Source organism: Pituophis catenifer, unplaced genomic scaffold (assembly GCF_029215685.1).
Source record: "Pituophis catenifer annectens isolate HBS135680 unplaced genomic scaffold, rPitCat1.0.hap2 SCAF_3, whole genome shotgun sequence".
NCBI classification, from domain to species: Eukaryota; Metazoa; Chordata; class Lepidosauria; order Squamata; family Colubridae; genus Pituophis; species Pituophis catenifer.
Genome location: NW_027256883.1, coordinates 113,211,633 through 113,237,929, shown reverse-complemented (window position 1 = coordinate 113,237,929; position 26,297 = coordinate 113,211,633). Strand labels below are relative to the sequence as shown.

At 38.0% G+C, this 26,297-nt stretch overlaps 1 pseudogene; it reads right to left on the bottom strand.

Annotated features, from left to right (window-relative positions):
• The window catches only part of LOC139315028 (centrosome-associated protein 350-like), a 101,265-nt pseudogene that overhangs the window by 25,977 nt on the left and 48,991 nt on the right, over window positions 1–26,297 (bottom strand).

Below are 26,297 nucleotides of genomic sequence, written 5' to 3'. Positions count from 1 at the left end.
TAAATGTTATAGTTTCTACCTTTTTGATCAGATTTCTGATCTCCTGCTCCTTTTTTATTTGCTTTTGTTTTATGCAGTTCTTTTTCCCAAGCAGCTAGCGCTTGTTTTTCTATCTGACGTATCTCTGCTTCTTCTGCATCTAAACGTTGCTTCCACTGCAGCAGCTCCTCTGCATACTGACGCCGCTGCATCAGTTTTTGCTCTCGCTTGGTCAAGAACCTGATGAAGAAACAGGAGAAACTGTTCACTATTGTCCTGAGATATAAATATTCTATTTAGACTAATATTTAAGCAGCACTAAGGCTACCAGACTTCTGAAAACCAGTTGTAGATCAATTTAGAAAGAAAGCTTCAGGGGTTATCATTTAGCAATGGAGAGTTATCAAAATTGGATGTTTTTTAAACCACTGTAAAAATCAGGACATAATTCTCATTAACAACTGTAAATTAGAAATTGCACATCAGGCTTTCTTTCTAGGTACCATCCCCATTATACCCATTATAGTGGTTTCCCGTCTCCTAAGCTGTACTGAACTGATTTTCATCCACCTATAGCAATACAATGCCTTCCACTGTTCCCTGTGGCTTAGGCAACAAAGTAATTATTCTAAAATGGTAAATGATGAACAAGGTATTAAAAATGCAAGTTAATGATGATATAAATATAATCAAACTGGAAAGCATAGTAAGTGAATATAGTAAATTTGTAATAAATAAATATAGTTCGAATCTTTTAAGAAAAAAGAAAAGTGGAAAAAATCCAATAGTATGTCCCTTTGGTATTTTAATTAATTTTAAATCGTATCTTAAAACTTGCCATCAGAGAAAGTCACATTATCTAACGCTATGATCTCTGATAACTGGGACAGAGATTACAAAAGGAGAATTACGTGAATTTAAATACATATGTGCAAATTAATAAATACTGGAGAAATTAATATCCAATTTAAATGAAAGTACCAGTATAATAAGGTTATATGAGATTAAGACATAGTCAAGTGTACTAGACCTTGTACTCCCTAACAGACGAGCTCCCTGTTAAGTCACTATCTGCTATCTTATTTAGTATACCTAACAAACTATCCATTATGGTAATAAGTTGTGATGGTTATAAAACAAATCATCTATGACTGGACTCATTTTATAACCCTTTTCAGTTGTAAAGTCAATGATGTGCTCAACCCATTTTTTGCTATGGACTGATTTTGCCGAAAACTGGAAGTAAATGCTGAGTTTAGCAAAAATATTGCAAATCACGGTCACATGATTATAGGATGCCACAAATAGCTAAAAATGTGGGATGATTGCTGAGTGCCTGAAATGCACTCATGTGATTGTGTGGTATGGGGGCTGTTGGGAAATTGGAACAAGGTCATAAGTACCTTCTGCATGATCCATTTTAGCTTCAGTCAGTTGCCAAGTGAGGGCTTGGCAAGTTGAGGGCTACTCGTAACACACTATTCACACACTGATTCTAAACAGCAGGGTTTCTATCTGAAACAGAAAGGTTTGCTCATGTGATGATGATGGTAAATTGAAAGTGATTTCTGAGTTTGAATATTGGAGCAATATATATATATGTAAGTTTTCACGGGTATGTATGTGTGTATAGTTAATATTTCGGGTTTCTTCCCGTGTAATTGTGGATATATCCCTAAAAGGGTAGAAGCGACGTTTCGACAGAATCCCATCTGCCATCATCAGGCTTATGTCAGTAGTCTTTTGCACTAACTGCCGTTGGTATTTCAAATCTGGTGCTGGTATTCTGGGATGGCTCCACCTTTTCATTCTGATTGGTTGGGAGTCCCAGTATGTGTTTATTGGCTTGGCTTCGGGTGTATGGTCGGTTTTTCTCCACTAGGTGGCAGGGCTTCATCTTTGTGGCTGGTTTGAATATGATTTGGTTGGGATTTTTTTGATTAATGTTTGGTCTATGTTTTATATATGGTGTTAAGATTCGTCTATCTATGAGAGCAGTTTCCAAATAGTAGGCAGATGTGAAGTGTCATCCCGTTTATTCATGCAATATGGTCTTTTTTCTATTTCAATTGCTTCTCTGATTATCCTGCCATTGAGATGTTCTATTTTTGCAACTGTTTTTGTTTTATTAAAATTAATATTGTGTCCTGTTGTATTTATGTGTTGAACTAATGATGATGTGTGTTCTTGCTTTTGTATTGAGTTTTTGTGTTCCTCGATGCGCACACTCATTCTTCTGTTGGTCTGTCCAATGTATGTTGATGGGCAGGAAGCACACGGGATTTCGTATATGCCTTGATCTTCTAATTCTATTTTGTCTTTGGGATTTCTCAGAATGGACGATATCTTTCTATCTGTGCAAAATATGGTTTTGATGTTGTGTTTATGTAGTACTTTGCTAATTTTATCTGTTGTTCCCCTTATATAGGGCAAGATGGCTTTCCCATTGTTTTGTTCCTCTTGTTGTTTTTTATTCTGTCTTGGTGTTGTATGTTTGATCATATTGATGACTTTATTTCTACAGAACCCATTTGATGTCAGTACATTAGTTAGTGTATATAATTCTGTTTGTAAATGTGCTTCATCAGCCAGATGTTTAGTTCTTGTGGTTAATGTTTTGGCAACAGAGTTTATTTGTGCTGGATGGTGGTGTGATTTGGCGTTGAGATAGCGGTTCGTATGTGTCTTCTTTTGATAGATGGTATGTCCTAAGGTGCCATCAGATTTTTTATAAATTAATACATCGAGGAAAGGTAACTGGTTTTCTGATTCTATCTCCATGGTGAACTTTATTTTGGGATGGAGGCTGTTCAAATATACTAAGAAGTTTTCCAATTTATCTCTTCCATGTGGCCAGATCACAAAGGTGTCATCAACGTATCTGAGCCATAATTTTGGTTTGTTAACAGTTTTTTCTAAGGCATTGGATTCGAATTCTTCCATGAAAAGATTAGCGATGACTGGTGATAATGGTGATCCTATTGGTGATCCTATTGGTGCACCTTCTACTTGTTTATATCTCTGTCCTCTGTGTATGAAATATGTGTTGGATAAACAATGTTCTGTTAAGTTTGTGATATGTTTTGGTAGTTGATATTTGTTTTTAATTGATGACAGGGCTTCTTTGACAGGTATTTGTGTGAAGAGTGATACAACATCAAAGCTTACAAGAAGGTCATTTTCTTTTATGTGTTGCTTTTTTATTATTTGTATGAAATGGTATGAGTTCTGTACATATGAAGCAGCAGATTCTGCGTAAGGTTGAAGATGTTTTGTTAAATATCTGGCTAGATTTTGTAAAGATGAGCCTTTGGAACTTACTATGGGTCTGAGAGGTATTCCATCTTTGTGTATTTTTGGGAGGCCATACAATTTTGGGCATTTTGATGATTTTTCTCTGGGAATAATTTTTTGTTGGATTTCTTTACTTATAGTACTTGATTTTATTTTTATCTTCGTGGTTTTTTCTAGATATGTTGTTGGGTCTGTGTTTATGGGTTTATATGTGGCGTCTTAAAGTAAGTCAGACAGTTTCTTTTCATAGTCCACTGTGTTCATTACTACTGTTGCATTGCCTTTATCTGCTGGGCTTCCTGCCCATCAACATACATTGGACAGACCAACAGAAGAATGAGTGTGCGCATCGAGGAACACAAAAACTCAATACAAAAGCAAGAACACACATCATCATTAGTTCAACACATAAATACAACAGGACACAATATTAATTTTAATAAAACAAAAACAGTTGCAAAAATAGAACATCTCAATGGCAGGATAATCAGAGAAGCAATTGAAATAGAAAAAAGACCATATTGCATGAATAAACGGGATGACACTTCACGTCTGCCTACTATTTGGAAACCTGCTCTCATAGATAGACGAATCTTAACACCATATATAAAACATAGACCAAACATTAATCAAAAAAATCCCAACCAAATCATATTCAAACCAGCCACAAAGATGAAGCCCTGCCACCTAGTGGAGAAAAACCGACCATACATCCGAAGCCAAGCCAATAAACACATACTGGGACTCCCAACCAATCAGAATGAAAAGGTGGAGCCATCCCAGAATACCAGCACCAGATTTGAAATACCAACGGCAGTTAGTGCAAAAGACTACTGACATAAGCCTGATGATGGCAGATGGGATTCTGTCGAAACGTCGCTTCTACCCTTTTAGGGATATATCCACAATTACATGGGAAGAAACCCGAAATATTAACTATACACACACACACACACACACACATATATATATATAAATTAAAATCTCGGGTGTTTTCCCGCGTCATGTTAAATAAGTTAGTTAAAATGTTTAAAATTCTGGTTAAAATCCTAGCTTAAAATCTTCCAAGAATCCTTACAGAGCACTCTGCAAGGTCCTTTTAAAACCTTAGCTAACTTATTTAACATGATGCAGGAAAACACTCGAGATTTTAATTTTTTGCATATACACACCCACGAAAACTTAAGAAGACTCAAGGACTGGTTTGAGGCTAATAAATACTGAAATATTGTAATGAACCATAGCACAATCTGAAATCAACCTTGTTTCCAATGCTTTTTCAAAACTCACATAATTTACAACCAGTGAAAGACAACAAATGGACAATTGAGGATACAATTTAGTGTCAAATTATACTACAAAATATAAATGTTACTGCTACTTTGCTGGCTGGATTTGGATGGTTCAGTGTGATCAGATAACTAAACAGTTCAATTGGAACCCAATATTTCCAACTCTAAAGGTTCAAGTACAGAGATAACATAAAAACAAGACAGAGACAAGTATGTTTTATATATGATATTTTTCACATGCAAGCATCCTACTAGCTTTCCATGTCTGCTGGGTGAGAAATTTCATGTTCTATATATCTTCAAGTTTTAGACACAGGAGAGGGATCTGATAGAAAGGAACTTTCACATAATTATCACCATTTTTCATTCTTTTTCAAAGAGATACAATCCCTTGTCAATTTTGTCTGATTATAATGATTTAAGACTTCATCTAGTTATGTGTAGCAAAGGTGAGTACAAGCATTCTTTTCTTGGCTACTTAGAACCTATTTTTCTATATAAGAATTTGTCTACAAATAAACTATTAGGCTGAAGTCACTGACCAAATTTATGGGGTCTACTATGAGACCAAAAATATTCTTACAAAAAACAAAACAAAACAACCTCTGCAATCATGTACATAATGTCAGATATTCTTTTCTTTGTAATATTATTTTATTGCAATAAGTGTGATTAGAGTTGGGACAGACAGCAAAAAGGTATCTATTAGCACATAGACACTTCATCTTGGCTCATTTATGATCCGAGACATAAAGCAATTTATTAAATATAAACAGTGGTGAAATCCAAATTTTTTTACTACCGGTTCTGTGGGTATGGCTTGGTGGGGGTGGTGTGGTTGGTGGGCATGGCAGGGGAAGGATACTGCAAAATCTCCATTCCCGCCCGACTCCAGGGGAAGGATTCTGCTAAATCCCCATTCCCTCCCCACTCCTGAGGGAAGGATATTGCAAAATCTCCATTCCCATCCCACTCTGGGGCCAGCCAGAGGTGGTATTTGCCGGTTCTCTGAACTGCTCAAAATTTCCGCTACCAGTTCTCCAGAACCTGTCAGAACCTGCTAGATTTCACCCCTGAATATAGAGCTATATCTTACTATTCTACAGTAATCACTCCCAAATCAGAAGTGATCCCAACCCTTACTCTTTTCATATATTTACTACGAAGTGCTCCAAACTTCCTCTCCTTTCCAAATACAATTTTTTAAAAAAGTTTTATTGGTTAGTCACTGTAATTCCACTACAAATACAAGATATATTTCTGCAAATTCTTGTAGAAAAATGCTTAAAACATTCCAGTAGTTTGTGAAGTTTACCACTGGTTTTTAAAGAAAAATGAAACCAGTGCCTCAGATTCTCCACATTCACTAAAAATAGAAAGTCTGAATTCCAGAGATGAATGTTATGAAGTCTCAAAAACTGCTGAAGTAATAGCCAATTAGCTATCAAGAACAAAGGAAATAGGTTCAAAATCTATGTGGTTCTAGCGTTTTCTTCCACATTAGCTAACAATTTTCTCTCCATTCTCTTCTCTATTTCTTACATCATACGAACTCATGAAAACACTCCAAGTTATTTCAGGGAAGATGCAATTACTGAAAACAACAACAAAAATTTCTGAATTCTGACTTGAACTCACTTCTATGGATTTGAATTCTTACTCAGGAAAGAACAATTTCTACTGTTATAGCCTCATACAAAGCCAATTTAAAAAAACAACAACAATTTAAAAGAGATAAAAGATGCTCTCATGTCTTCCCTGGGCCTTTTCATTAAGTTAAACATACTTAGTTCTCTTAACTGTTCATTGTATGATTTAGCCTCCAAACCCATTATCATCTTTGTTGCTCTATTTAACTAGTTAGAGATTGTCAGCTATCTATTGTCAGAAATGCCTGACTTTATACAGGGAAAGAAAGAGTTCTAAAAGAACTCCTAATCATTTAAAATTGAACAGGGCATGCTCAATCAAAGAATCTACCACTGAAAAAGGTAGGAAGTTACCTGACCAATTGGTTGTAGATATACAGCTGGAATTTGGGATGGAGGTTGGGAAAACAGACACTGAGAGAAGCCCAGTGGTGAGACGTAAAGACAGAGAAGAAGTAGTGAACAGGAGAGCAGTGTCTACAAAATAAGGAGGAAGAGTTTTAAGCCGATAACAAGAGACAGACAGAAAGCAAGAGCAGGAAAAGGTCTAGCAGAGTTTTAAATGAATCTCAAGTGTCAAACAGCATCATCCATCAACAAGTAGAATCTTTCAAACTGCAACAGAAAATAAGCATCACTTAAAATTCTTTATTCCTTGTCCCTGTTTTTTATACTAGCAACTTTACCTTATTATGGTATAATGCTATAGATAATTCTCCAGTTGTTTAAAGAATTACATTTAAGGGCAATTCCAATTATTCATTTAATAGTGCATTTTAAAAAGCTTATTACACTATTTTAATTAATTACTCCAAGGTTTCAAGTTGTGTTGTATTTATTGTATTTACTGTATTTATACCAATAGCAATAGCACTTAGACTTATATACCGCTTCACAGTGCTTTTACAGCCCTCTCTAAGCGGTTTACAGAGTCAGCCTATTGCCCCCAACAATCTGGCTCCTCATTTTACCGATCTTGGAAGGATGGAAGGCTGAGTCAACCTTGAGCCCGTGTTCAACTATTATAAACTAAACGAACAAAATCCAAAAATCAAACAAAAGCAGAGCTTTAGCTCGTAAGGTTGCTTAGTTTAAAAATGGCTCAAATCTTTATTAAACTTGAAAGGCTTTTAGAGCACAGAAGCCACTAGTAGCGAAAGATAGTTAAGAATTTACAAAGATAAGACCAAAACTAATATCAAAAGAAATTAATTCTTTGACAGAGCATGCTCCTATTCACATGCAAACCATTCAATAGCCTTGTCTTCATTATCCAAAGATCAATTATGGTACTCCCCAGAATCTCTATTAGCCAAAATCGTATTGGAGGCATCATTATCCAACTCATCTTCACCATTTAATGTTTTTTCAAAGCTATGCTAATTTTTTATATGTTCTTTCCAAACTCTCCTGTTTCCCCCAAAATAAGACATCCCCTGATAATAAGCCCAATCGGACTTTTGAATGCATGGCAATAAGGCCAAGCATTTATTTCAGGGTTCAAAAAAATATAAGACAAGTTCTTATTTTCGGGGAAACACGGTAATATAATATCCTACTTAATTATGCATTATTTAGCATTTATATATGTATCTTACATTCTATTCTCACTCTAAATTGAAATATTGGCAATACATTTCTTTTAATAAGCAGAGTAACTGCTGTTCTTCCATAAACTTAAAAACTAGAGAGATTACTTTTACCACGACATTATTTTTCTTCTATTATAGACTGAGATCCTCAAAAAAAATTGTGACTAGAAGTCCCAAGCTCTTAAGATATTCCGAAAGTCATAGAATTTTCGTGTTTTCAAAATAGTTTCTTAAAGGATTGTGAAAAATTGACAAAGATTCAATTCTACTATTGGAACCCAGGAATATATACCAATGTCCTATATGTATTCTAAAATACCATGCAATAAATAAAAACATTTTTAGGATTGAATTTTTCATTACTACATTCAGTAGCTATCTCGCACAGAGCTACATCTTCCTTTTGTTGTGAACGAAATATTAATTGCACATTCTATGTACTACAGAGAGATGTGTATTACTACAAAAACCAATTTCCCCCCACAAAATTGTGAAAATTTAGCTCAATACAGTTTCAAATTCTAATATTCTATAATAGGAATCCATTTTTCTCCTGACGACATCGAATTTTCAGGCATAAGAATATATTTTGATTGAAGATAATTCAAAAAGAAAAGCAACTTTTAAAAAAGCTATATTCAAACATTACATTACAGCAAGCATTCTGCATTAAAGTAATATAACTGTGTATATAAAATTCCTATCTGTAGCTGCTGCAACAATTGCAAGAAGGGGCACATATATAGATTTAATGGAAATACATATGCTTTGCCTTCAGAAAGCCCCACATTCATTTTTTACTATTACCAGTTAAACATTATTTCAAGTATCAGGAACATTAGTTTTTCATGCCTATTCATGATGGAAAGGCAGTCTGTATATTCATGCTTATTAATATATTTAAGCTACCAAACCACCATCAAGACTAAGCTGAAATTCCACAATAGCTGTTGGAAGCCATTTCTATTAGGAATAAAACAAAATACAAATTACTTCTCATCCATTCGTCTCCGCATTTTCTTTAATTTCTGCATGATGCTACTTGTCTCAGAGCTGGAAATGGAGGAAGGACTATAGGCCTCTGCATCAGTTGGCTGAGGGCTCGAGGAATGGGTTTGTTTTTTATCATCTTCACTGCGGTGTTCCTAAAACAAAGAAACAAATAGAAATCACTTAAGAAGTCAGAAGAAGACTGTACTAGGTTTTAGATTTGCCATATGCTCAAATGAGGCAATGAAAATTTTCTTCAGATTTCTGTAGAAGAGTTATTTCTAATGCTGATAAAAAGGTTGAGAGTTATCAAGACAGGATCAGAGAACTCTTTGTGAATTTAGAAGCCTTCTGGACAGAAAGAGTACTGTAGAAGCAAATGGACAAGAGTTTTGCCTCGCTAAAATTGTCTATTTATAGGTTTCTAATTTGAAATTAAAGCTGGAAATTTTGCAGTATAACTTTTTATAAATATTATTAAACCAGAGGTTTTTGATTCTTGTTCTCTAGATTAACTTTTTCCAATCCATTGTTCTCTGTGGAACAAAGTCTGACACTGTTTTCAAATTTTCTTTATAGGTAGTCCTCATTTAGCCACAGTAATTGGGACTGAAATTTTTATTGCCAGGCAATGTGATCATAAAGTACAATGTCACATGATCATGCTGCTTAGCAACAACAGTTCTGGAAGTATCTTTTATCATTTTTAAATAAGGACCATGTGTGTCATTAAATGAGAACCTGGTATTAACTGCAAGCTCTGACTTCCTGCCAGCTTCCCCACTAATTTTGCCAGTGGGAAGCTGGCAGGAAATATCACAATCATATGAGCACAGGGGCATACAATGGTTAGTAATCTGGGCCAATTGCTCATTGCAATCATGTGATGGCAGAGACACTGTGACAAGTGGAACTTCAAACATCAGTCCTAGGTACTATTCCTTCAGCAGTACTGCAACTTTGAACAGTCACTGAACGAATGGCCATCAATAGAGGACCACTTGTATTTTATTTTTTAAAAAACAGAAATTTTAAGTTCTAAAATCTTGAGACTTTTAAATAAAATTTGCTGGTAACCAAAATACATAGTGTATGTGGATTGAGAATGATGTTGTATCACTTTCTTAGTTAGGATTCTTGTATCAATTATACACACAATACAACCAACGTTAAAGGTTAGCCCCATATCTAAGATTATTACAGCTACAACTGCTATACTAAGAAAAATAAAGTTCATTTATTCTTTGTATCTTAAGAATGTCACAAATTTTATTCTTCAAATGAAATGCTGTTTCATTTGACAATGTCAACTGGATAAAAAAAATAAGCAGAATAATTGCATTATCACCTTGCTTTCTCCTGCAGACTTGAGTTTTTCCTGTAATTTCATAGTGGTCTGGCGTATCCGTTCAATTTCTTCCTGCTGTTTAAGAATAAGTTGCCTTTCTTTCCGTGCTGCCTTATTAGCTTCCTGAAGGCGCTTAATTTCTGCCTTTATGGGTAAACAGGATAAAACAAAACAAAAAATAAGCTGTTATTTCCTCATCAGTTTACCTCTTAAATATCCTTGGTTTTTCATTTTTATTCTATGCTGTGCCACACTTTACAATTTTCTGCTTGTTGCTTTTATCCAAAGTTTATTAGAAGTTTATCCCAATCCACAAAGAATTCTCCACTCTCTCCTTCTACTTTATATTCTGTTAATTTATTAATTTTGTTTTTACCTCTGTATGTAATCTTCTTTCTAAAAATGTAAATATTCTCTCATCTTTCCCATACACACTATTTAGAACTTATTATGACTTTGGTTTTTCTCTCTTTATTCTTTTTTCTGAATTCTGTGTATCACTATCTTTGTTATTTTTAAAACAGTTTTCCTAGGACAAGTTATAGCAATAGAAATGCACTAATAAATTTTTTAAAACTAAAACTAAAATTAAGAATCCTCAGCTTTTAATTTTCTTTACTGTCTGTTCTTCAATTTCCTTCTTGTTTGCTTACTTCAGATCCAAAGCTTGTGAGCAGGGGCAACATCTACTGAAGCCTATTTGCCCCCAAATAGTGTTCATTGGTAGCAGTTTGCTTCAGGAAATTTCCCTTGCAAATGTCAATTTTCCTAGTTATGATTTTTTAAAAAAGTTAATTAAGAACTTTCCTTCACATCCCTTTGGTAGTTATGATTAGTGTGGGGGTGGGGAATACTATTCCCTATATTTTCTCTGTATTTGAGTATTATCTGTTTGCTTTCTATAAAATAATTTGTCCTGCTTTGTGGGTGTAAATGTATGATTTGGCACAAAGACTGAAATGTTCCCTACCTTTGCACTAAGATTCTTGAACAAGTGACTAGCCACAAATGACTCTAATTGGAAATTTCCATCGCTAAGCAAAGCCGTCATTAAGTGGAAGATCATGTACCTGCACCACTTAGGAATGGCAGTATCAATATTTCTGGTTGTGAGCAGGACTACACAGTCATGAGGTGAGTACCTCATACTTCTCCTGCACAGCCACCTTACCTCTCCTTCAATTCCCACCTATAGGTGATCTCTCTCCCATCTCTGCCTTTTTGGTCTTCTTGCACTCTGTAACCACTTACATGAAGGCCGTGCATGAAAAATGAGCAGGGGCCTCAGTCTGGGTGCACTTCATCAGCAGCAGGAGGAAGATGGCAAAAATCAGCTGGGGACAGCAGGTGTATGAACTGAAGTGCAAGGCAGCCAAAAGGAAAGGAGAGAGAGATGGGGAGCATGGGGAGCATGGGGAGAAATGAAGTGCATGCTGTGGTCATAAATGCAGGTAGGTTGCCAAGGTCCCAAAATTTTGATCACATGGCTGTGAGGATGCTGGAACAGCTGTAACTTTAAGGACTGGTGGTACAGATAGTCATCAACTTACGACCATAATGGAGCCTGTCCATTAAAGTCATGTCATGATGGTCATTCAGATCACATGATCGCTTTACTTAACAACTCACATCCCTACTCTCCCTGATGTGGTTGTTAAGCAACTGCATGGGCCATTAAGCAGAGCACATGTGTAGGAGGGCCCTGGAAGGTGTAGTATAGGGCTAGGCCTGCCTGCCCTGGGCTTCCCAAGGCCTCCCCACCCTGAGGCACCCTGTGCTCTGCTTCCTGTTTCTCAGCGCTAATTAACTATTGCAAGAAGATCACAGAGACTGACTACAAACAATAGCATGACGAAGCAGCAAGAATGGAAGATGCACTGAAATATCTGCAAGAAATACAGCTTGCCTACAAGCAAGAACTGGTGGGACCACAAAATAGACCAAGTAAAAGAAAATGACGAAGCTAAAGTACTCTGGAATTTCAGAATTCAAACGGACAAGCACCTGCCACATAACACCCAGACTTAACAATTTCAATAAGACAAACAAAAAAAGTCTGGATAGTGGACAATGAGTACCTGGAGACAGCAGAAGAGAAGAGAAAGAATTGGAGAAAATCACAAAGTATAAAGACCTGCAAATAGAAGTAGAAGAACCATGGCAATGGAAAGCAAATATAGTACCAATAGGTGCCTTGGGTGCAATCCCAGGAGATCTGGAGCACCACTTGAACACCATCAGCATTGATAAAATCACCAACAGTCAATTGCAAAAGGCTTACATCTCGAGACCATTCTTTTAACACCATCAAAGAACAAAATCTCCCTATCCCAGGAAAGGATTCAGTAAGTGGATCAAAATGCCAAAGACAATCGAAACATCGGGTTGATTATGAAATTAAGCATAATAATAATAGTAATATAAGCAGCCTACAAGTATCTGGGCATTTTATAGTTGGATAACTTGAAGTATGGATAAGTTACAAATGTGGTTAGTAAAGAATATGACCAAAGAGTGAGAAAATTGCTAGACAGAATTGAATGGTTGAAACACCATCAAAGCCATCAATACCTGCGCATTAATACCTGTTGGAATTATTAACTGGACATAAGCTCATCTGGATAGTTTGGATTGAGAAAAAAAAGCACGTGACTATTCACTATGCATGACATCCCTCTAGTGATAGTGACAGATTATATCTGCCTTGCAGAAATGGAGGCAGAGATTCATTTCAAGTCAAATAAACTGTCAAACAAAGAAAGTTTGCATTGGCTGATTAAATAAAACACAGCCAAGAACAAGGATTGATGCAAGTAAAAAACTGGAACTTACTGAATGGACAGGAAACAAAATGTGAATGCTGAAATAATGCAATAAAAATACAAACTGAATGCTGGCAAGGAAAAGCATTACATGCTCAATTTCTACAAAGATTTGAGGGCAAAGTGGATAAAGATAAAACCTGGCAATGGCTTATAACTGGAACATTAAAAAAATGAAATTGAAGTCTTGATTTTGGCTGCTTAAGAGCAAGCTAATGCAATCAAAGGTAGAACTGAAAAATGATCAAATGATTCAAAGTGCATATTGTGCAAAGAGGCAGAAAATAATTGTCTGAAATGGTATAGGGTTTCCTTCCTGAGCAGGGGGTTGGACTAGACAACTCCAAGGTCCCTTCCAATCCTGTTATTCTGTTAAAAAAGAGTAGATCATATACTCAGTTTGTGTGTAAGAAGATCACATAAACTGATTATAAACAATGACATAACACAGTCGCCAAAATGATTCACTGGAACTGGAACTGTAAAAATGAAAAACTGATTGGAATATATAGTTGAAATAGTAGTCAAAAAGTAGTAGATTAAAATACTATGGGATTTCCAAATACAAATGTATAAAGTCTTGGCACACAATACCCACATTTAACTGTGGTTTAAAAGAATAAACTATGGATAATTGATGTGGTAATACCAAGGGATATAGAACAGAAGACAAAGAACTGGAGAAAATCACAAAGTATCCAAGATCACAAAGTATCGAAGTTGAAAGATTATGGCAAAAAACAACCCCGATGGTCCCAATGGTTATTAACACATTGGGTGCCAAAGGAAAAAATCTTGTACATTGACAACATTTCCAACTGCAGTTACAAAAGGCCACACTAGTTGAATCTGCACATATTTTACGCTGCTATATTATGATATCCTAGCTTCTTGGGAAGGATTCAGTGCACATGAAGATCAATACCAGCTAAAGAACGGGCAGCTGTGATTTCACATGGTTGTGCGTATAATAATTTACAGTTGTTAATTTTGGGTTGCCACAGTGTATAGTATTCACTTTTAGAATAATACGTGCTGAAGTACTGTATCAAAATTGTCACTTTATGGGTCAAAATTGACATTTTCTCACCATTTATTTTACAATAAATGCTCTATGGCCAGTACTGTATACCATCCAACATAGTAAATTTAATTAAGAGAAAATATGTATTCACATAAATGTCAATTCAAATGATTAATATGATACTACAGTCTATTGAAATTAATATTTCTTTAAATAAATACATATGACATTAGTACTAACTACTACAAGTTACTCCAGTATCCCAGAACCAGCCTCTTGGCAATAATTGTTATGTATGTCGATACACTAAATAAAATGCAAGATAAGGTAGTATTTTGGATCAACATTAAGTCAAACCCCCCCCCCAATAAATCTATTGTAAATCTTAATAAATCTGTTATTTGTAGATAGTTGCACTAATTATGATTATAAATATTATGACTTTCAGAATATTTGCATACCCAATTAACAACCTGTTTAAGAACTAACTGAGTCAGAACTACCTCAAAGTAAAAACACAATCATAGGAACTCCAGCTCTTGGTGAGAGCATCTATTCAAGTTTCTTGACAGGATGAAAAAAGTGCTTTGAAGGGGTTTGTTTCCTATCCAATCTAGTCTACATCCCTGGAATTCTTGGGAGATCCTCTGTCCAAATTCTAACAATGGCCAGTCTCATTTACCTTCTGAGAATAGCCAAGATTGGCCAGGTATTCCCACCTATGAGGCAGCTCAAAGCAATCTAACGTAAAAGTAGTGTTTACCTTCTCTTGCTGAAGTTTAAGAAGCAGGCCACGTTGTTTTTTACGGATAGGTGGCATTTTATCATCTTCTCCTTTATCTCGTAAATGTCTAAAAATAAAAAGCAAAAAAATTAAATTTCTTTCAATTCTGCATTGAATTATTTTCCCTCTTTTTTTTTCTTTTGGCTCTTTACACTATTGATAAAACACAGGCGTTTTATCTCAATGTCAGCAAATGCATAAGGAAATTTGGAAGCTATTCAACATTTGTTTAAAAAACTTAGATGTGAAGTGGGTGAGATAATTAAACATATGATACTATATTTAGGGCACGTCAAATTTTTCAACTTTCAATTTCCAAACGTTAGGGGTGCTCAAAAGTTGTGACATGCCTTGGGGATTGTAAAAATATTTTGGTTACTTTAATATAATTTAGATGTGCTTGGTAACGACATAAATATCATAACTTTTTAACATTTTGTTCGTTTCATATATTATAAGGAAAAGTATAAATAATCAAAGAAGCAAAACTGCATTTGAAACTTTTTAAAAAAGACTTCATTTGAGAAAATATCCTCATTATGATGTAATGTATAAAGTCATAAATACAAAGATGGGGTGGGTGCGAGTACAAACCAAACAAAATTAAAGACATTGTGATCATATTAAAATTGCAAAGAACTCTCCTTTGCTTGCTATCAAGTTCATGACATTCATGAAACATTTGCAATAAGAATTTAACATAAATCAAAAAAGCCTGAAATCTTTAGGATGGGTAAAACTCTTGGTTATGTTATACATTGTGGGGTTTCCAGCTTTACCGTTTCTGGTGTTCTAGCCAAGCTAGTTCAGCCTTAGTCTTCTCTTTAAGTGCCTTTTCACGTAATCGGAGCAGTGAAGACTGGTGAGCAGCTCGCATTTCCTCTTCTCTCATGTACTGCCGTACCATTTCCATTGTAAATTTAGAAAAACTGTCTTGCCCTCCTGAAAATGGCAGGTTTAGCTCCTGATAAAAAAATAAAATAAAAAATAGTTTCCCCAGAATTCACAATCTCTTTATTGGGGGCAAACTGTTGATGTACTTTTATACTAATTATTACCAGATTTCCACTCTTGCTATAAAGAAATATTGTTTTCTACAGTGCAGATACATGACTATTTTATGTATAAGGTATGTTCATTTAATAAATTTATATCTGAGAATATGAAAATGAGTAACTTGAGACAAGCAGCAACAGAATAACAGACAAGAGCATTAACCAAGTTGCAGCTGAGGTGGAAGAGGACAGGGAAACATGATTTTCTAGCTGCAAAAGTATTCCAGCATCTATTATCCTTCCCAGTGCACCTGGGAAGAATCCCACGATTAACTCACATGCGTTGCATATTTACAACAGTATCTGAAACAGGCTTTCTAGGAAGACCACAAGCAGAAGCTGGCCTCCTGTAATTCTGTCTTTATAAAATGTCTTACTAAAATTATTAATTCAGCAAATGATATTTGGCAAAATGATGCATCTAAATTAGGTTTTAATACAGCTATTACCACTGGCAGCTATTCATAGATCAAACTTCCAGAAATCTTTATAAATCCACCTCACCTATAGATACTCATTTTTAAAAACAATCTTCTTGAATTATGCCTATTATTTATTGAATTATTCCCTCTGCATTCAAGGAGATCATTCTTTTCATTCTCCATGAAAAGATTTATGGGAAGAAAACCACAACTTGTGCAAAATGTTGAATCTTTAGCAGACAACATAATGATGAACTTTTGCAGATAGATTAGACCCAGCATTCAGATTAGTGCAAAGAATGTCAGATGAGAGATCCGTTGGTGACGTCAGCGTGATAGAAACCGAAGGGACAGCGCTCCGTTCCCTAGGTCCCAATTTTCGGTCTGAAAGCTGATTTTTTTGGCTCTATTGACCACAAAGAGGTCAATAGATTAAAGGGAAAATCCTGAGGATCTCGGGGATATCAAAAATTGCCCCGAAGGTTCAAGGAAAGTCCCTTAATTCAGCCCTGAAAAAAAAACAACCTCTTGTCGGTTGGCCAGAACGCTGACGGTTGCTTAAGAGAGGGGGAGGTGAGGATCGAACAAACGGCATCAATGGGAAAGGTTAGTTGCTCTTATTCTGAGAGGCTTTGAGAGATACAACAATTGAAACGGCGGATACATAGCTAAAGGAGAAACTTCAGACTGATCAGCAGGGCAGAATTGTTGGGAAGAGACGGAGTGAAAGAAAACAGAGAATTGGAGACTCCAGAGAGTGGCGGAGTAGCAGCCAGAGAAAGTGACGGCGAAGGACGACAAAGGCGGAAAAAAATTTGACAGGCGGTGACTGCGTGAGGGACTTCAAAGAGATTTACGTGGTTTCAGATTTGAATTCAACGGAGAATAAGGGTTAGTTTTTTTGAACTTGATCAGAGAACTGTAGTAAATTAGATGGAAATATCCAGTAACTATTTAACAGGAAGACGGCGAAACAGTGAGAGAGAGAGAGTGAGAATGAAAGTGAAGGAGGACTTTGAAACCGGGAAAGCGAGCGAGAGCGGCGTCACAGTGTAGCAAGTGAAGAAGCGATTGTTTAAGAAAGAAATTGAGAAGACAGTAAAAAAGACTAACTGACAAAGGCAAATAGAATATTTCAGAGTGCTTTAAAGTACTGAACTATGGATAGTTGAATCTTTAGCTATTGAATACGTCTAGAGAGACAGATATTAAAAACTATAATACAAAAAAAAATTGAACACAAGAACTTCACACACAAGAGTGAAAGAGAATTGTATATTAAATTCAAAATAATCCTATATATATACATACATCTGATTAATTCTTGTAAAAGAGTATAATCATTAATTAATACTTTTTGATTGTGAGGCACATGATTAATTGATATCTAATCTATTATATGGATAATTAATTAAGAAATAATTAGAAACAAACAATTTAAGTTAGTAATATTGAATTTGATAGTTTTAACTTGATAGATATACAAGATTGATTGATTGATTGATTTGATTGATATATAAGAGGGAAATAGAATTGTATATTAAGTGTAAATTAATCATATATATATATATATATATATATATATATATATATATATATATATATATATATATATATATATACACCTGATTAATTCTTGTAAAACAGTATAATCATTTATTAATACTTTTTGATTGTGAAACACCTGACTAATTGATCTCTAATCCACTATATGGATAATTAATTAAGAATTACTATATTTATTATTTTACTATATTGACATTAATTGATATTACTGATTATTATATTGTATTATCAATATTAAGATCTAAGGAATTGCTAGAATTCTAAGTTTTTCCCCAACCTCCTTCATTATATTTTCCTCTTCCAAACATTAATATATATCTATATACATACTTAATTATTAATTACTAGAGTGTTAAGGATATTTAGAGAAGTAATACATAACCCAATAAGATTAACATCCATTTGGAAGATCTACAACATATAGAACATAGACTCTAGACACTATTACTGATCATAAATAACAACATTGAAATACAGTAAGAGTAGTCCAGTACATGAAATTCTGAACCTACAAAAAAGAGTTAAGATGACAAGCACCGGAACAACCAATATAACTAAAGCGAATAAGAAAACAATCTCAAACCAAGTCTCCCTTACAAGATCTCCTGCCCAACAGAGATCTATAGAAAACATGCTTGGAACAGAAAAAGAAAAGATAGGCTCTACCTCTACCATACAAAACAGAGAGTCAAAAGGAACAATCTATAGAAGAAACAGAAGAGGAACAAGAGGAGAAGAGGAGACTAGAGAGAGAAAGAATGGAGAAAGAAGGAGCAAGGGGAAAAACGCAAAGAATAATAAGAAGCACAAGGAAACCAAAGACAACAAATAAATAGGAAAAAAAATGGAACAAGAAATAAAAATGATTTCGATTAATATAAATGGGTTAAATGCCCCAACTAAAAGAATCTGGACATTTACAAAATTATAAAAATTAGAGATGGATATAATAAATTTACAAGAAGTTCATATAAGTTTTTTAGGAAAAAATTTTAAAAAAATTTTAAGGGGACCCGGGAGAGAGGGGGGGGTTGTAAAAGCGGACCTGGGGGGGTCCAGATAGCGACCGAGCGGGATGATGGGTCGATTAGTTGCAGCAGGAGGGTCGCGAAAGGAAATTTAACCGGGAAGCAGGGGGATGACAGGAAGGGCTGTGAAATTGAAATAATGAGTGGGAGGGGCAGGTATGACGGACGCAGGGGGCCATATCAAGTGTCGGGGGTGCGCATACGCTGTTTACAAGCGATTGCGCACTCCGGCCCCCGATGCGTGACTCGTGTCCTGGGTTGTGTGGAGTCTCAGGCCCTGGGTCCGCGGCTGATGTTGTGTAATGCCAGGTCGGTGGTTAATAAAGCCCCCCTCATTTGTGACCTTATTTCGGAGGGGGGTGCGGACCTGGCAGGTATTACGGAGACCTGGTTGGGTCAGGAGGGGGGGGTCCCCCTCGTTGAGATGTGCCCACCAGGTTTCCATGCATTTCATCAGCCAAGGGCCCAGGGGAGGGGTGGGGGAGTGGCAGTGATTGTTAGGGAAAGTCTTTGTCCGAGGTAGACCACTGTTCCTCAGATAGCCGGAAGTGAGTCCCTCTGTGTAAAGTGGGGCCGTGGGGTGCAGATGGGTTTGCTGACTACGTACCTGGCTCCCTGCCACGTGGCAGCGACCCTGCCCGAGCTACTCGACGTCATTGCCGGGGTGGCGGTTGATACCCCCAGACTTATCGTCATGGGGGATTTCAACCTTCCATCCGCGGGTGAGGCGTCAGAGGCGGCTCGGGAGTTCATGGCTTCCATGACGGCCATGGACCTGACCCAGTTAGTTCAAGGCCCAACTCACATAGGGGGACACACTCTGGACCTGATTTTTGTCTCTGGTCAGTGGTTGAATGATCTTGGTAGAGGGGACCTAGATATTAAACCCTTGTCATGGACAGATCATTCGCTCCTCCAACTAGACTTTCCTACCGCCACCCCCCGCCGCAGGGAGACGGAGCCAACTAGATGGTTCCGTCCCAGGCGCCTGATGGAACCCGAAAGGTTCCTGACGGAGCTTGGGCCGTGCCCTGAGACCCTAACACACGACTCGACTGAAGAGCTGGTGGCCGCCTGGGAAAGGGCGGCCGCTGGAGCTTTGGACCACGTCGTGCCTTTGCGGCCTCTGACCCGATGCCGATCTCAACTGGCTCCTTGGTTTTCTGAGGAGCTGAGAGAGATGAAGCGTCGGAAAAGACGCCTAGAGAGCATTTGGAGGACTAGTCAATCCGATTCCGACCGGACACAGGTGAGGTCTTATATCAAGACCTACCTAGTGGCGATAAAAGCGGCAAAGTCTAACCACTTTTCTGCTCTTATCGCATCTGCAGAGAACCGCCCAGCCGCCTTGTTTAGGGTGACCCACTCCCTCCTCCGGGGGGGAGTGCGGGAAGATCCCTTGCAGGGTCGCGCTGAGGATTTTGTGCAATTCCTGCACGATAAAGTCGCTCGGATTCGGGATGGCTTGGACTCCGACTGGATGAGTCCACGGGAGGAGACGAGGGCAGGTCTTGAGAATGTTACCTGGGAGGAGTTTGATCCTGTGACTCCCGAGGATGTGGACAGGGTTCTGGGTAAGATTAGTGCCGCCACGTGTTTATTGGACCCGTGTCCCTCCTGGTTGGTGCTGGCCTCCCGGGAGGTTACACGAGGCTGGCTCCAGAGGATTATAAGTGCTTCTCTGAGTGAGGGTGCCTTTCCTGCCGCCTTGAAAGAGGCGGTAGTGAGGCCCCTCCTCAAGAAGCCTTCCCTGGACCCGGCTGAATTAGCCAACTATCGTCCAGTCTCCAACCTTCGTTTTGTGGCGAAGGTTGTTGAGAGCGTGGTGGCACGACAACTTCCCTGGCACCTGGATGAAGCTATCTATCTAGACCCGTACCAGTCGGGCTTCAGGCAGGGGTACAGCACTGAAACGGCATTGGTCGCGTTGGTGGATGATCTCTGGAGGGCTCGGGACAGGGGCTGCTCCTCTGTCCTAGTCCTATTAGACCTCTCGGCGGCTTTTGATACCATCGACCATGGTATCATGCTGCAGCGGTTGAGGGGGTTAGGAATAGGGGGTACCGTTTTGCGGTGGTTCTCCTCCTTCCTCTCCGACCGCTCGCAGTTTGTGTTGGCAGGGGGACAGAGGTCGACCTCGAGGCATCTCGCATGGGGAGTGCCGCAAGGGTCGGTCCTCTCGCCTCTCCTGTTCAACATTTATGTGAAGCCGCTGGGTGAGATCATCCGTGGTTTCGGGGTGAAGTGTCATCTGTACGCTGACGATACTCAGCTGTACATCTCCACCCCAGACCACCCCAACGATGCCCTTGATGTGATGTCCCGCTGCCTGGAGGCCGTGCGGGCCTGGATGGGGAGGAACAGGCTCAGACTCAACCCCTCCAAGACCGAGTGGCTGTGGCTTCCGGCGCCCCGATATAGTCAGCAGGTGCCATCGCTGACTATTGGGGGTGAATCTTTGCTCCCCACAGAGAGGGCTCGCAATCTGGGTGTCCTCCTGGACGCACGGCTGTCTTTAGAAGAGCACATGACGGCCGTGGCCAGGGGGGCCTTTTATCAGGTTCGCCTGATCCGCCAGTTGCAGCCCTTTCTGGATCGGGACGCCTTGCGCACGGTCACTCACGCCCTTGTCACCTCCTGGTTGGACTATTGTAATGCTCTCTACATGGGGCTCCCCTTGAAGAGCACTCGGAGGCTCCAACTGGTCCAGAATGCGGCCGCGCGGGTGGTTATGGGTGCAACCCGTTGCGCCCACGTGACACCCCTCCTGCGCGAGCTGCACTGGCTCCCAGTGGTCTTCTGGGTGCGATTCAAGGTGTTGGTTACCACCTTTAAAGCGCTCCATGGCATAGGACCTGGGTACCTTCGAGACCGACTTCTGCCACCAATAGCCTCCCACCGACCAGTCCGCTCCCACAGAGAGGGCCTCCTCCGGGTGCCATCAGCCAAGTTATGTCGGCTGGCGACACCCAGGGGGAGGGCCTTCTCTGTGGGAGCCCCAGCCCTGTGGAATGAACTGCCCCCCGAAATACGAAAGATTTCCGACCTCCGGGTGTTTCGCTGCGCTCTGAAGACCCTGTTGTTCCGCCAGGCAGGGCTATTAACATAACGTTTTAAATTGGGGTATTTTAAATTTCTGGGATTTTAATTGGAGCCTAATTATTTAATGATTTTAAATTTTAAATTGTTGTCGTGTTTTTTGTGTTTTTAAATAGGCTGTACACCGCCCTGAGTCCTTCGGGAGAAGGGCGGTATAGAAATAAAATTATTATTATTATTATTATTATTATTATTATTATTATTATTATTATTATTATTATTATTATTATTATATCAAAAAACAACACCAACAGATATTAGAAAATACAAGATTAGGAAACCTTTACACATCACTAGCAGAACAAAAGAAAAGAGGCATTGCAGTTTATATTAGGAAACACCTAAAAGCAAAAAAGATATATGCAGATGAGGAGGGAAGAGTTTTAATGATCACTGTATTTACCATATTTTTCGGACTATAAGACACACCAGAGTATAAGACGCATCTTAGTTTTTGGGGAGGAAAATAAGAAAAAAGCTGATTGGTGGGTGGATCGGCCTCCCGGAATACCCCCAATCAGCTGTTCCCAGAGGTGAATTTTAGCAACAGGTTTGTTGGTTGTGACCTCTGTGCCTTGATTTTTTTTCAGCCTCTGAAACCTCTGTTTCAGAGGCTTTTTTTCTGAAGCTCTGTTTCTGAGGCTTTTTTTCTGAAGCTTTGTTTCAGAGGCCTTTTTTCTGAAGTTCTGTTTCAGAGGCTTTTTTCAGCCTCTGAAACCTCAGTTTCAGAGGCTGGGTGGGGCTACATTCAGAGTATAAAACGCACCCAGATTTTCACCTTCTTTTTTGGGGGGAAAAGGTGTGTCTTATATTCCGAAAAATATGGTAGTTTTCATTAGATTCCAGTAAGAACTATTATTGAGAAGTAGTAAAGTTTATTTCCTTACCTCAAGACATACAAGCAGAAAGAGGGCAAGGTTAGTTCATAGCCTGATTTGAGAGCCAGGAAACATTGCAGCAGCTTTAATGGTTTGAAAACAGCTACTATGGGTAGTCCTTGGATTACAACCCCTTGTTCAGTGAGCATTCGTAGTTACAAGGGTGCTGAAGAAGAGGGACTTAGAATTGGTCCTTGGAATTCCAGCCAACACAGTGTGCTCACAATCATGTTGCAATCCGGGTACTTGGGCAGGTGGCTTGCAATTACAATGTTGCTGCAAATTGTGATCACGTGATCAACAAGCAAAGTCGGTGGGAAGGCCAGCAGAAAAGTTGTAAGTTGCTCCCAAAAGTTGTTGCCCCCACTTTTTTTTCTAAAGTGCTCCACTACAGAGTACGAGAACCCCTGCTGACCTACCTGCTCATACTCAGTAGTGCTCATTTATAGTACCTGTGGCTCCCACTGGCCAGTAGTACCCACCCACAGCACCCAATCACCTTCCAATAGCTCTCACCAATCAGCTTGCTTGCCTAGGGCTCCAGACATAGGTCCTCTCTTAACAACCCAGGTGATCTCTGGGTTACAAGAACCAGGTCTGCTGGGATTGTTGTTGCTAAGCAACGAGGTTAAGTAATATCACGCTTTACAACCTGCATCACATAGGGATGGAACGTCTGATTCCAGTTAAGGTTGCAATTCAAGGGCTACCTGTACATACCTGCTCTTGCATCTTCCCAAAACGTGTCTTTCAAAGGGTTTACATAGTTCTATTATGTAATAGTCATCCAAAGAGTCTGTGTATATGTTAATTGTTTTTGTAATAAGGTGAGGAATTTTGATAGTTAGGCACATCTATATTTCTGTCCATTCAGTCAGTATTTACTCATTCAATTTTTGCAACATAATCTTATTTTGTAACATTTTTTGTACTGTAATGAATTCCTTATTTTCTCCCCTTCTTGTATTGTATCTTTTCAGATTCCACTTCTATTGCCACAGAATATTCCCTAAAATTTGAGGAGTCTATGACAGAAGATGAGATGGAAGAGCAATCATTCCGGTCTTTGTTGCCTTCTGAGAGCCACCGCCGGATCAATCTGAAGAAACAAATCTAGATGTGTATCAGTTTGACGTTCAAACAGCTTATCTACACGCAAACCTTGACAAGGAAATCTATGTGAAAGCTCCCCCGGGTAATGATACACAAAAAGGAGAAATATGGCTATTAAATAAAAGTTTATACGGATTAAAACAATCTGGAAAGCGTTGGTACGAATGTTTGGCAAAAAGACTAAATGACATAGGTTTTTCAGCTTCATCAACAGATCTGTGCTTCTTTATTAGAAAAACAAACGAATCTATAGAGTATGTGCTTATTTATGTAGACGACATTTTATATTTTGGCCAAGACAAATACAGATGTGACGAATTCGCAGAAAGACTAAGCAAACATTTCACATTGAAGACCTTAGGGAAAGTGAATAAATATCTAGGCGTTCAGATTGACAAAATAAGTGGAGGTTTCAAATTGTCCCAAAAAGAAAAAATATTAGAACTTTTACAAAGATGTAATATGATGAACTCTAAAATTTGCGAGACTCCAATGAAGACAGACTTTACAAAAAACATGAACAACGAAGGTGAACCATTTAAAGATAACACCCTATATAGATCTGTCATTGGTTCATTGTTATATATCTCCAATTGGACCAGACCGGACATCACTCTTGCTGTTAATCTCTTATCAAGACACGTTGGCAACCCAAATTATTATCATTGGGAGGGAATAAAAATAATTCTTAGGTATCTTAAATTTAGTGCTAATGCTTGTTTATATTTAAAACCTGTTAACTCTAATAAACCAATATTGACATGTTATGCTGATGCAGATTGGGCTGGGGATACAAAAAGTAGTACTGTAATGAATTCCTTATTTTCTTCCCTTCTTGTATTGTATCTTTTCAGATTCCACTTCTATTGCCACAGAATATTCCCTAAAATTTGAGGAGTCTATGACAGAAGATGAGATGGAAGAGCAATCATTCCGGTCTTTGTTGCCTTCTGAGAGCCACCGCCGGATCAATCTGAAGAAACGAAATCACCAAGTTTAATTTTCTATTAATAAAGTGGGCTGGGGATACAAAAAGTAGAAAAAGCACTTCAGGGTATGTTTTCCTCATAAATGATTGCCCTGTTCATTGGTATGCTGGTAAACAGAATTTAATCGACACCTCCATGGCGGAAGCTGAATATATCTGTCTTTCAAAGGCCTCTAACAATTTAATATGGTTCGATGACCTTTTATCCAATATCTGGACTGAACCCAACTACCCAATAACCATATATGAGGACAATAAAGCTGCCATAGACATATTAACATCAGAAGCAGTAAATCAGAGGTCACGTCATATTGATATCAAATATAAACATGTTAAACAACTATCAAATATAGGATTCATTAAAGCCACCTATTGTGATACTCATGAAAAAGTTGCCAATATTAACGAAACCTTTACCAAATAATCAACATGCTTATTTGTCTTCTAAGTTAAATGTATATATATAAAACGAAAAGATTCATTTAAACGTTAGGTATTTTTAGAGGGGGTTTTGTTACAAAGAAAAATACCTAACTATGTACATTTGTGTAATTAAGCTTGTATATAAGTTAAACTCTGAAATGTACCATATCCCTCCCCTCGACTCCTCCTTACCTTTCTGACTCCTCCTCCTGTATATATAAGCCGTTGTTCCTGTCAGAATCCTTGTCCTGCCTGATGATCTCCTGTGGAAGAAAACATGTAAATAAAACAGTATTGAATTCTCATATTTCGCATACTGATTATTGGGCCTATAATTAAAAGAAGAATTATAAGCAACATAAAGGCACAAGACAGGGTTGCCCTCTCTCTCCCTTACTTTTTATTCTAACATTAGAAACTCTATTACGAAAAATAAGGAATGAGGGAAAAATAAAAGGACTTAGAATAGTCCCCAGTGAATTTATCCAAAAAAATTTTCAGGGAACTAAATCAAATAATATCCAAATTTATTTGGCAGGGGAAAAAACCAAGGATTAAGAAAAAGATGATGCAGGAGACAAGAGAAAGAGGAGGTCTAGGACTACCATGCTGGGAGAACTATTACTCCGCAGCGTTATTAACATGGGTGACAGAATGGATTACCTTGGGTAACAACCGTCTTCTTAAACTAGAAGGTCACGACCTACAACAGGGCTGGCATATGGCACTCTGGCGAAACGGCTTCCCACAAAGTAAATGGTTTACTAAACATTATATAAGAAACATTCTGATTCGAAATTGGGAAAAGATCAGTAAAAAATATTACATTAAAACACCGTGTTGGATATCACCCGTGGAAGCATTGACATACCCCAAACTTTATAACCCAACAAAGAAATTAACATACAAAGATCTAGTGAATATACAGGGAAAATTAAAATCCAAACAGGA